Below are 13,918 nucleotides of genomic sequence, written 5' to 3'. Positions count from 1 at the left end.
GGTTTCTTTGAAAGATAATTATGCCCTACCAAACATAGATCATCTACTACAAATAGTGGTCGGCTTTAAAATGTTCATGTTGGATGACTTTTTGGGCTTAAATAAAATTGAAGTAGATCTAGAGGATTAATTTAAAATAACATTCACCAACCCTTGGGGATGTTTTACTATAATAAAATGCCTTTTGGGCTGATCAATGCTAGAGCCACCTTTCAAAGATCCATGAACTCATTTTTTGCTGACCTCAAGGATAAGATCATTGTCATATATCTAGATGATCTAATAGTCTTCTCCAAGAAAAGAGAAAGTCACTTGAAGGACTTAGAGAAAGTACTAAGGCAAGGTAGGGAACATGGAATTTCCCTTAACCCCAAGAAGTATGTCATTTATGTCATAGAAGGAAGGTTGCTCAGTCACATAGTCTCTCAAGAAGGTATTACGATTGATCTTGAGTGTGTAAAAGCTATCCAATAGTTGAATTTTCTAGTAAGAAAATCTAGAATCAAATCCTTCTTTGGACAAATGAATTTCTTGAGATACTTTGTTCTCAATTTCTCCAAAATTACTGAGTGCATAATTGACATGATGAAGGGCAATCAAATATTCAAGTGGAATGATTCTAGAAGAAAGGCTTTTGATCAAATTAAGGAAGCCATAGCTAAAGCCCCCACCTTAGTCCACCTAGATTATAACAAAGAGTTCATACTATATTGTTATGAATCAGCTCACACATTATCTACCATACTTATGTAGGAAAATAGGAAAGGTATTCAAGCACCTATTGCTTTCATGAGTACCCCTCTCAAGGAGCATGAGTTAAGGTATTCTTAGATGGAAAAGAACGCGTATGCCATGGTAAGAGCACTCAAGAATTTTAGGTTTTATATCTTGCATTCACATTCTATTGTGCACATACCTGACCTAGCTATAGAGAGTATCTTGACCCAACAAGAGATAGGATATAATACTAGAGGAGGCTGGATAGCCAAAGTTCAAGAATATGACATTGAGTTGAAGCCAATAAAGTTGGTACAATGAAATGACCTATGCAAAGTAATTACGAAAAATCAAGAGTCTAGTCAAGAGGAAGGATCGTAAAAAACATTAATGGTCAATCTCCAAGACCCTTGGTTTTCAAATATTGCCTATTTCCTTACTTACAGAGATTGCCCTAATGGACTAATATACAAGAAAAGAAGAGACCTCATAACTAAATTGAGTAAGTATGTCATCTATGATGATCATTTGTATAAGAGAGCAATTGATGGAACTTTCTTAAGATGTGTGGATAAGCCTCAATAGGAGAGATTTCTTTAGACATTCCATAATGAGGCTTGTGGTGGACATTTTCTTCTATAGTAACAACCTATACGATTATGAGGTAGTGCTACTACTAGCCTAGTATGTTCAAAGATGCTTGTAATTGGGTGGCTAAATGTGATAAGTATAAAATGTTTTCTAGTAAGCCTTAGCTACCCCAAAACTAAAGCCAGTAGTAATAGAAGACCCATTTTAGTAGTGGGGAATCAACTTCATTGGTCTAACTAATCCCCCTTTTTCTACCCTAGGGTCACTTATACATTATAACCACTACAGACTACTTCACCAAATGGGTGGAAGCAAAGCCCACCAAGAGGACCACCTCTGAGATTGTTTGTGATTTTGTCAAAGAAAGCATGTTGGTGAGATTTGGGTTACCACTAAAGCTTTTAATGGATAATGCTACTTATTTTTCTTCTATAGAGATAGTAGAGTTCTATTATGACAACAACATCCACCTCAATCATTCCTCATACTACTTTCTTCAAGGGAATGGTTAGGCAAAATCAAGTAATAAAAAATTGATTAACATCATGAAGATGTTAGTCTTTGAAAATTAGAAGGACTAGCACAAAAGGATACATGAAGCTCTCTGGGTAGATAGAGTGACACCTAAGAAGGCTATCAACATCTCTCCCTTTGATATGGTATATAGAGGTTAAGCTAGCCTTCCCCTACCATTGGAACTATCCATCTGCAAGCTACAGAAAGTGATTAAGGACCCAATAATTCACTATAGTTTGGAAAAGAAAATCATGTACCTTACTAAGATGGAAGAAGAATGTGAGAAATTGAAAACCACATCATAGAGCATCAAAAGTATATGAAGGTTTTCTTCAACAAGAAAGCCAGACCAAGGAAATTCATGAAAGGCGATCTAGTCCTATTATGGGATAAAGGGCATGAACCTAAAGGTATGCATCATAAGTTTGATTCTCTTTGGAAAAGCCCTTTCATAATTGTGTGACTAAATCTAAACAACTCTTTCATTTTGGCCTATCCCACTGGAGAGATTCTACCATTTTATTACAATGGAAAGGACCTGAAGCTATATCAAATTCACAATTGAAAGCAGGTAGCACCCATAGTTAGTGTAAGTCCAGGTAGGCTTTTTGTTTCTTCTTTATCCTTGCTTTTTTCCATGCTTTCTTAGGTTAGTGTTCCTTTTTGTTGTGTGCTTAGTTTATCTTTGCTCACTGTAGCTTGTCATTCTGACTATGCGAACCAGAGATTTTGGGCACCTTCTTAAACATTTGCGGTGCCTAAGTCCCTAGTCAGAGCCAGTTGTTGCCAACTTTTAGTCTATAACTTGTAAATTTTTACTTGTTGGTATTCCTTGCAATTTTATTTAGATTTCTTGTCAAGGTATCCCCTAGGTGGCTCACTTCTCATCAAATTTTCTAAGACCCCCACTTTGCATCTCTTTTTGGGTCCCCCTTGCTTTATCTTAATTCCTCAATGCAAGATTGTTTTCATTTTAATGAATTAGGGGCTTAGGTGATTTAGGTTTGGTTGGGATATATTTTAAGCATCTTCCTAATGAGAAGTAAGTCATCCTTGTTCCTGTAACTTCTTTCTTACTCCAACATCCTCGTTTCCTTCAAAGTATGAGTAATCTAGCTAGCTATTTACCTTGGAAAACTTCATCAGGCATGAATCTGAAGAGCAAATCAATGATATTATTCACAGATGTACATTCACTTGACTTATGATGATAAGATCTAGAAAAGTGCAAGTTAGAGCTAAGAATGTCTCAAGTCAAAGTTTCAAGGTAAAAATCCATTCCAATGGAGAGGAGTGGGTCTGTGGGTTTTTAGCTGCTTGCCAATGAAAATGAAAGTATCTTGTTCTATTTCAAAATCTAGCATGACCAATGCTCCATTCAAAGTTTTTATGTATTGATAGGACCTAGGTGTGATACTAAGAAGGAATTAATTTGAGCTTGTGATGAATCCATGCTTGAAATCTCATCTCAAGGTATCTAATCAAAGCAAGGGGAAAATTCTTCAGAGTGTTTCTTCCCTATTAGTACACATATGTACCCAAGTTTTTAAACTTTCAATTTCAAGTTCTGAACCCCTCTAAAGTACTTTGAACTTAGTTCAAAAGTTCAAGGTGGCTCATTGGTTCAACTGGCAAATTTAGGTCATGGCTCAAATTGGCAAGTTTAATGATTAAGTGCAGAAGTTCAGAGGTCATAGTTTGGAGATGCTCCTAAGCCAAAGAATAGAATACCATCATAATGAATCATCAAAGTACTTTTAAGTGGTTTGGAATGGTTCAATTTGTTTGAAATATGTTCAAAGTTTGAGAAGATTGTGAATTTAGTTTGGAGACTTGGAAAATTCAGTACAAGGGTCTTGGAGATTTGGAGTTCAAGTACAAAAGTTCATGGGTTCAAGTGCCACAGTTTGAAATTCAAGGTGCAATGATTCAAATGCTCAATGTTCAAGCTAAATTCTGAAGCTCAAAAGTTGAAGGCTTGAATCAGTTTGAGAGTAAAGGTTAGGCAAGTTCAGAGTTTAAGATGTAGGTTCAAGAGTTCATTCAGACCCCAAGTTCATAGTATGGATCAATGATTCAGCAATTAAGAATATATGACATTCATAAGTGCGAAGTTTTAGAACTTGAGCATTTAAGATTTCTCAAGGTGCAGATCGATTGACCCAAGAAGGTTTAAGATCCACTTTTAGATCATTGACAGAATCTAATTTGGATTTTGAGGTTCCTTTTAGAATTTCAAAAGTTCAATAGTCTAGGTGGCTTGGCAGTTTTAGAGTTCTATTCTACAAGGTCTCAAGTCCATGGTTTGAGCAGTTTGATACAGTGTTGACAAGCGCCTCTTCACCACAGAATCTCTTCACCTATCCTCTATCACAAGTACATGGGGGGACATAGAAGTTACCACCAAAATGTTTGACCATCATTACATTCTAGCTGACTTGCTGAAGCCAGATACGGTTGAAAACTCAACGGTGGAAATACCTGAATATAAGGCCTCATATAAGCCACCATGAGTCAAAGCACTCATGTTGTCGTTATTAGAGAACAAGATATAAGCTTGCAGGTGTGTCTAAAATGAAATACCTTTGCTCACAAGAGTATTCCCATAGCACCTGAGTTGAAGACATATTTAGTCCAAGTAAATAATGGTGATATCAAACTTCGAACCAAACTGTATATCACATAGGGAGAATGAAAACCCAAAAGCTCAGGTTCGATGAAGATTGAAATGAAAGTGGAATTAAAGTTTAAGGAAATAGATAGGTTTGTTCTGAGGGTTTCTCTTTCTCACATAGAGAAGGCAGGAGATCATTATTGAAGTAAAGATTGGTTGGTGTTGTGATAGAAACACCATGAAGTTGAGGGAGAAGAATCCAACCTGGGTCAATATTTTTGAAGAGATTCCTGTCAAGATTTTGAATTCTACACTTGTTAGTGTCATTATGACTGAGTTGGAAACTGTTTCACTAGTGACCCAAGGTGGCTATGATAGGATGGAACTGTCCACAAACCCTCCTACCAGAAAACAAAATCTTGAGTCTTTAATTGAGTGCATGAATGATCTTTCAAAGGAACAAAAAATGTTTCAATATTATTATCACAATCTTCAACAACAATGAATTCAATAGGAGACATGGCTATATAAAAGAAGATCTAAAAACTTGGACGTAAAGTGGCTAATGAAGAACTATTGCCTAAAGAAGATCCTATGAATCCAATCTTCAAGCCAATCATTGAGCCCTCCTGACTTGATAACTACTTCATTGTCAATCAAGTTGCTAAATTATTGTGATCAAATCAGGGAATTTTATGGACAAAGTTTCAGCAGATTCTATTTAATGGGTGCAGTAGTTGCAGAATGATTGGTTTAAGATTATCATATATTTAAATGACATACTACTATCCAATGCTTGTGTCACCAAATAACGCAATTGAAAAGGATGGTGAAATCCATAGGAATAAGATTTATCAGCTGAGCCATTTCAAACTCGTGCCTCCTTATCCAATGTATGAAGAACTATTGAAAATTAAAACTATAAAGAAACATGGTGACAACAGATAATAAAATTATTTCATTAATCTAATTGCACCCTAACAACCAATTACATAACCTCTATAAATAGAGGACTTCCAGCTGTTTAGAGCTTACATGTGGATCATCTAATGTGACAGCACTAACACTTCACTTAACAACCTTGCCATGTGTTTGGAGACAAATTCAATTGTGCATACATGTGGTGGAGTTAACTACAGTCCTACAAAACTGATGGCTAGAGAATAGGAAGCAGTAGTCAACTGTTAAACAGAATAGCAGATTTGGTACAACAAACTAGTGACTTATTCCAACATCCTCCCTTAATTTCTACCACTAAAGACTCTTTCAGTGGAAGAAATTACAATAAGAAATTTAAACATGATAGGTCCTGGCATTAAGCCTTTTGAGGTACCCATTTACAACATAGAAATTTTTAGTTTCCCCTATCACTATCACTATGAAAAATTCATTTTTCTTGTTAAGTGGTTTTAGCTTACCACAAACTTCTTCGAAAAAAAAATGCTTTAGGATCTTTCACCCAAACAAGTGGTTTTGGTTTACCACAAACCCTTCAAGACTTTTAGGTTTTTCACCTTAATAAGTGGTTTTGGCTTACTACAAATCGTTCAATAGATTTACTTAAACAAGTGGTTTTAGATTACCAAAAACCCTTCAAACTTGACAAAACCATTGATCCAATGATAGGTAAACCAACTCTAAACTTTTCTCTAGCATACTAATATTGAGTCCATATGAAAAATAATCCATCTACCGAGTCACATGGGTACCCAGCCGCTGTGCTTGCTACTTCTCTAGGAATATTTTTCAAATACATGGTTCATCAATATAGTAAAAACTTTTGAGGTGTCGAGTACAACCTCAATTAAAACAATAGCTTCTTAAAAAATCACAGCCCAAAATTGCAAACACACCATTTCCAGCAATATATTTTCCTTCAACAAAACCCTCTAGCAATATTTCTAGCTGAACTTCTAAATGAATCTCCAGCTGAACCTGGCTAAGCTAGGCTCTGATACCATATTGAAAATTAAAACTATAAAGAGACATGGTGAAAGAAGATAATAAAATTATTTCATTAATCTGATTGCACCCTAACAACCAATTACATAACCTCTATAAATAGAGGACTTCCAGCTATTTAGAGCTTACATGTGGATCATCTAATGTGACAACACTAACACTTCACTTAACAACCTTTCCATGTGTTTGGAGACAAATTCAATTGTACATACATGTGGTGGAGTTAATTATAGTCCTACAAAACTGATGGCTAGAGAATAGGAAGCAGTAGTCAACTGCTAAACAGAATAGCAGATTTGGTACAACAAACTAGTGACTTATTCCAACAAGAACCTACGAGCTTGTCGGCAGCCACATACTCTTCTATATTTTGATTGAATAGATTTTCTTTCAAACCTGATTCAGGGACTTTTCGGCCAATTCCATTGATGCCGTGATTTCAGTATAAGACCATCGAGCAAATATGGATTGCAAGAATACAAAGGTATATATCATACCCAAACACAATAAGAAGCATCAGCTGTGGATATATTTGGTAGATAAAAACAAGAATATCTTCTATGTGCTCATAGACCTATTGAATGTTGGATAATATACTTGTTTGCAGAAAGGTTATACTGAGGGTTAGAAGACAACATTACTATTGTCCAAACACGGATTATTCACCTTAGATGGCATTCCTAATAACTCAGGCAGAGGATTTTCTTACATGCAGACGACTATCATTTCTGCAGAACACAGAGCACCAGTGTGATAGGCATGATGACTAATATGTAGGATTATATGTTAAGCAGATTCATGTTCTCCCCAACCCATGAAAACCACTCATGATAGCCCAAGAGAGTTTTCATTGCATTATGCAAATTTTATGATCATTAACAAGAGCAATGACATTTAACTATAGAAATAATGGAGCCTGGTGTGGCACATTTGTGGTTTAAAAAGATATACTTTGAATTATCAAGCAAAAGAGATGAATAATGTATGGGAGACTTGTGGGAAATTTAATGAACCCGATAACCTATGTGGTCATGGCCCAAAGCTATCACAAGAATTGGAACGTAAACAGTGGGGTACAAGACAAAGAAATTTACGTTCCATATTCAAGCCATGGCATATAGTTATGAAAACTTTGTGATGCATATGGAAATGCTCGAAAATGTGGAAAATTGACAGGAGATAAAGGCATCTTAACCTCCTTTAAGGCTCGATTACTTTATTAACTTGTGCTCATTGCAAGGCATTGACACATCATTTATATAATAGAAGTGAATAATACCGTGGCCACATCATCAGTCTGTTTGCCATTCAGGGGTGCCTGAATATTTTTACTATTTGTAGATGCTATAACTACCAAAGCATTAATTTCCACATGTCATTAGGAAGGAGTCATCGGTTCTCTTGGATTCTATTAAAACATCATGCTATGCTAAAAAGGCAATACCAAGAATCAATTATGAAGTTGAAAAGTTACAAGAAAAGAACAGGTTAAAGAAGCCAGCGATAGAGTAAACTGGGTTCCAATCTTTTCTCTCTAGGACTACAGATTTGATGCTATAGCCAAGAGGGAAACTTTCCATATTATTTCCAGCATTAGCCCATTTTCTTGTGAAGGTCATGAGGAGTAGAGCCGGGGTTTTCATTTCTTTCTTTCTCAACTGTGTGTGTTAGAAATAAGAGAGTTGTGTTTTGTTTGAAATACAGAGAAAAACTTTAAATTTTATTAATGGTGATTGTAATAGCAAACACATTTTTATGCTTTTAGAGGAGGGAGACTTGAAAGTTAATTGCATGTCAAAACTTAGAGTTTGAACAATCTACTTTCCACTATTCGTGATCTTTGTGTCACTTTAGTTTTCTCTAAAATATGCTGTTATATCTCCATATCTTTATTTTTGCACTTTCTCAAGAAGGTGGACAATGTGTTTCTTAACTTTGTCCTTTGTAACATGTCTAGGTGAATGGGCTTTGTATCATTTACCATTTCTTTTCATGCAGTAGTTTAGGTTTTTGCATCTACTCTGTATTTACAGATAGATGCTTGATATCCTTTTGTGCTTTTTGGTTAAAAGCATTGACATTTAATTCATTGAATATCTCATACGGGGAGTTGTACCCAATAAAATTTAGAGGAAGGTTATCAATCCCATGATAACCTGTCCAACTGTTGGTGTTGATTTGTCCTTTCACTTGAGCATTTAGGGTCAGATTTGCATGCATTTTCTCAAAGGACAATCTGTTCACTAATAGATTTTTGGTGACTCCACTGGGGAAATGAAGTAAAGATTTAAGTGCCTAAAATTTGGTTCCTTAGTTTTATAATGATCTCCATGTGCAAGAGATTTGGGGACTCTATACGAAAACCATGCCGGATATAGGAGTCATGAGATGATCAAGGCCAGATCCCTCTCTCCTAGAACTTTGTCATATTGATGATAAAGTGTTACATGATTTTTTGGATAGGTTTAGAGAAAGTATTTCCAAAGGTATCTAGGAAAACATAAGCTTTGAAGATGATGCAAGATCTTGGCTACTTTGGTGAGGCCTCTGTGAAAGATTTTATAAGTTGAAACAATTGCAAAATCTTGAAGAGGAAGTGGCTCGGTTGAAGGAACATTTGAGGGAAGATGATGATGAACCTCATGTTATCTCAATTTCACCCATGTATCTAAATCTTCTTGTCATGAGTGACCAAGAAGTACAACAACCTCTAGTGGATCTCGCTTCAATGGATGAAAATATATGTGCCAACAACGAAGAAAGGGTAAGCAATAATGGTCAAATTTTATCTCAAGATCTTTCTTCATCTCATGTAGAAATTTTTATAGTGGGAGGTAATGGTGATTGCTCTTTGCCTAAAGATTCTGTTGAGATGCTTTCTCGAGGTGCTTTGTCTGAAAATGAATCTTTAAATATCACAAAAGATTGTGAGGGTATTGGTTCTTTGAATGAGAATGTAGAAAAAGATCCTTTCCTTGAATCTTTTCATTATGAAGATATTGCAGCAGTAGACCTTGTAGACAATGCTGATATTAATGGAGGTGCATTCAACTCTTTTTCCCCACATCTTGAAAGTTTTAGTTTCAAGAGTATTGATAGTCTCCTTGTTTCAGAAGTCCCTATTGGTAAGAAAGTAGATAACTTGCCTCCAAATTTTCAATCTTTCACCTTTGATATTGATTATCTTTCTTTAAAAAAAATTCTTGATGGAAGGATTTAGAATAACATGTAGCCTGAGAATGAACTTCCTATTTCTATGAAGAATGAAGATGATTCCTTGTACCTGCAAACTAGTGATCAGCCCATGCAAAGACTTGTTCCATTCGATGATGAAATATGTAACTCTGACAAGGTGGAAGTGCATGAAGAAAAGTTTCTTTTTTGTTATGAAGATACTAAAATTAGCACTCAGTTTGTAAAATATCCAGCTGAAACATTACTTGATCAACAAGAAGAAGTCATTTCCAAATTCTTGTTGTGTCTTCAGCTGGAAGATCTCCCACACACCAATCCTTTTGATGGTGATTCAATTTTTCATAGAGATGAGACAAAGATACCTCTAGATGAAGACACCTTTGCTAAATTTCTAGTTGAAACGAGAAAATATGAAGTTCACTTTCAATCTAACAGTGATTCAGCTGATGTGTTGGAGAATGCAATTCTTAATGAAGAAGAAGAAATCATAGGCACATTCTTGTCATCACTCAAGTTGGATCATTTCTTTGACGATGCCTCAGATACTTGTTCAAATCAGCTTCAGAATGAAGCATTTATTGACAATTTTTCATTTCATCCATCTATGCATTATATTGCTAATTTGGATTGTAAGAGGAATGCTGAGATATGTGATGGCATCTTGGAAAGAGAAAGGGATGTAATTTATGGCATGTTTGATGACAGCTGGTTCCTTGAACAAAATGGAGAAAACATATATTCAAGGGTTGACCCCATGATGAATGAGGTGTCTTTATGGCTGCAAGCTGACTATAATCATGTGTGAGAATCGAATCTTCATGACAACATTTTGGGACATTATGCATCATCTCTTGGTGAGCTTTCTTCATTTCACATTTTTCAGCTTGAAGTGGAATCTAATCCTGTCAATGAGAAGGATCAATCCTTAAGTGAAGATGATTAATATGATGAGTTATGGCTTTTCAGAAAAGAGAGTTGGATCAGCATATGCATGTTTCTTTTCAGTTTGAAGTTTGGTATTGAAAAAGTCATCATCAAGTAAAGGGTTTGGAGCTGTTCCATTGAGGTACGCTTTGCTAATTCAAAAAGGCTCCCATTTTTCTCAACCGATAAATGGATTTACTTAAATTCTTCTTTCTTCCAGTCTTTATGGTAGGTTTCTTTCCTACCTTTGTAAATATTGTAAATAAGTGTTTGTTGTGTGTAGTGGTAGTTGGAATAATGTGCAAGCCTCGTGCTCGCTAGTAGTTTAGGTGTTTGTTGTTGGTTTTGGTTTGCTAGTTTTGCCCTGCTTCCCTCCACCCTCTCTGCACATAGCTCCCAGTATTCTTCCCTTGCCGATTCTATTTGCCCAATGATCAAGGCACTGTTCTTTTCCCAGAGATTATTGGAGTTCTCTATTTTTGCACCAAAAACAACCCCATAGTTAGAGCCCCTGTTAGTACACATATGTACCCAAGTTTTTAAACTTTCAATTTTAGGTTCTGAACCCCTCTGAAGTACTTTGAGCTTAGTTCCAAGTGGTTCAAAAGTTCAAGGTGACTCATTGGTTCAACTTGCAGATTCAGGTCATGGCTCAAATTGTTGAGTTCAATGATTAAGTGCAGAAGTTCAGAGGTCATAGTTTGGAGATTCTCCTAAGCCAAAGAATAAAATACCATCATAGTGAATCATCAAAGTTCTTTTTAATGGTTTGGAATGGTTCAATTTGTTTGAAATAGGTTCAAAGCTAGAGAAGATTTTGAATTCAGTTTGGAGACCTAGAAAATTTAGTACAAGGGTCTCGGAGATTTGGAGTTCAGGTACAAAAAGTTCACGGGTTCAAGTGGTCCCACAATTCAAAATTTAGGGTGTAATGATTCAAATGCTCAATGTTCAAGCTAAATTCTAAAGCTCAAAAGTTGAAGGCTTGAATCAGTTTGAGAGTAAAGGTTCGACAAGTTCAGAGTTTAAGATGCAGGTTCAAGAGTTCATTCAGACCCCAAGTTCATAGTATGGATCTATGATTCCACAATTAAGAATATATGACATTCATAAGTGTAGAATTTTAGAACTTGAGCATTTAAGATTTCTCAAGGTGCAGATCAACTAACTTAGGAAGGTTTAAGATCCACTTTCAGATCATTGCCAGAATCTAATTTGGATTTTGAAGTTCCTTTTAGAATTTCAAAAGTTCAATAGTCTGGGTGGCTCAATAGTTTCAAAGTTCTATTCTACACCTCAAGTCCATGGTTTGAGTAGTTTGATAGAGTACTGACAAGAACCTCTTTACCATGGAATCTCTTCACCCATCCTCTATCACAAGTACATGGGGGGACATAGAAGTTACCACCAAAACATTTGACCATCATTACATGCTAGCCAACTTGCTCAAGCCAGATACAGTTGAAAAATCAGTGGTGGAAATACCTGAATATAAGGCCTCATATAAAACACCGCGAGTGATGAGCCAAAGCACTCATGTCATCATTATTAGAGAACAAGATATAAGCCTGTGGGTGTGTCTGAAATGAAATACCTTTGCTCATAAGAGTATTCCCATAGCACCCGAGTTGAAGACATATTTAGTCCAAGTAAATAATGGTGATATCACACTTTGAACCAAACTGTATATCACATAGGGAGAATGAAAACCTGAAAGCTCAGGCTCGATGAAGATTGACATGAAAGTGGAATTAAAAATTAAGGAGACATATAGGTTTGTCCTAAGGGTTTCCCTTTCTCACATAGAGAAGGCAGGAGATCATTATTGAAGTAAAGATTGGTCAATGTTGCGATAGAAACACCATGAAGTTGGGGGAGAAGAATCCAACTTGGGTGGATATTTTTGAAGAGATTCCTATCAAGATTTCAAATTCTACACTTGTTAGTTTTATGAATGAGTTGGAAACTGATTCACCAGTGACCCAAGGTGGCTATGACAGGATGGCACTATCCACAAACCCTCCTATCAAAAAAAAAAATATTGAGTTTTTAATTGAGTGCATGAATGATCTTTAAAAGGAACAACAAAGGTTTCAATATTATTATCACAATCTTCAATAGTAACAAATTCAACAGTAGACATGGCTATATAAAAGACGATTTAAAAACTTGGATGTAAAGTGGCTAATGAAGAGCTATTGCCTAACAAAGATCCTATGAAGCCAATCTTCAAGCCAATTGTTGAGCCCTCCTAACTTGATAACTACTTCATTGTCAATCAAGTTGTTAAATTATTGTGATCAAATTGGGGAATTTTATGGACAAAGTTTCAGCAAATTCTATTTAATGGGTGCAACAGTTGCAGAATGATCAGTTTAAGATTATCATATCTTTAAATGACATACTGCTATCCAATGCTTGTGTCGCCAAATAGCACAATAAAAAAGGATGGTGAAATCCACAGGAATAAGATTTATCAGCCGAGCCATTTCAAACTCGTGCCTCCTTATCCAATATATGAAGAACCTGTGAGCTTGTTGGTAGCTGCATGGTGTCAACATAAATTAATTATCTTAGATATGGTCGGCACAGACCAGCTGCCTAACACAGACCATAGACAATTTTATGCACACGTTCAATCTTCCACCATCCACTCCAACTACCTTTCATTAATATTCCAGCTAACTCCTCCTTTTAATATGTATTTCTCTATAAATATAATGGACTGGGCCTGTGTTCAGCAGAGCCCATTTTGGGTTTCTCCATGGCTTCTCCTCTCAATAGTTTTTCCTCTTGTTTGCTTAATTCTAATTTTCTACATGGTATCAGAGCCAAAGGGAGAGAATGATCTGCAAGCTGTTTGAAGCATAGATTAAGAAGGTTTAAATGGTTCAATGAAGTGCTGAGATTTTTGGAGATTGTTGATAAATAGTATAAACTATTAATGTGTGGAGCAGAGAGGCAAAAGAGTGCTGAAGTGTGAAGTTGTGAAATGCTTCTGTTATTTGAGGAAGTTTTTGTGATCGTGATTGAGGACTATTGTATCCTATTTTGCAGAGTGAGCTAAATGTGACAGTAATATGCATGTTGTCTATCAAATCAGCAAATGAAGAATGGTGATTTGAATGGTGATCTTTAAGTCAAGTAGTGTTGAAATGTTTAGGCAAACACAGAGCATTGTATGAAGATGACAGTCAGAGATTAGTAGTTTGTGAAGCAACTTTGTGCAAGCGGGAGAGCCAAAGATTGCATACATATTTTTAATGTGACAAGAAAATATCAAGGGAGTGCTATGAGAAAGAGAGAAGCCATGAAAAAAAAGAAGCTAAAGTTGAAAGTGAAAGCTAATTTTGTTATTATTAATAGTACTTTATTATGTGTTTTTATTTGAAATATGTG

The 13,918-nt window shown here is 35.8% G+C and overlaps 2 pseudogenes; both read left to right on the top strand.

Moving 5' to 3' along the window:
* Nucleotides 1–4,676: 4,676 nt before the first annotated feature.
* LOC149548428 (eukaryotic translation initiation factor 3 subunit H pseudogene) lies at nt 4,677–5,186 on the top strand (annotated as a pseudogene).
* A 7,196-nt stretch (nt 5,187–12,382) lies between these two features.
* Nucleotides 12,383–12,889, top strand: LOC149548427 (eukaryotic translation initiation factor 3 subunit H pseudogene; annotated as a pseudogene).
* The last annotated feature ends 1,029 nt before the right edge of the window (nt 12,890–13,918 follow it).

The sequence above is a fragment of the Cupressus sempervirens genome, chromosome 7 (assembly GCF_028749045.1).
Source record: "Cupressus sempervirens isolate cs-2001-9-10 chromosome 7, ASM2874904v1, whole genome shotgun sequence".
Lineage (NCBI taxonomy): Eukaryota > Viridiplantae > Streptophyta > Pinopsida > Cupressales > Cupressaceae > Cupressus > Cupressus sempervirens.
Note: the sequence above shows the minus strand (reverse complement) of the source record. Positions and strands in the feature narration are given on the sequence as shown.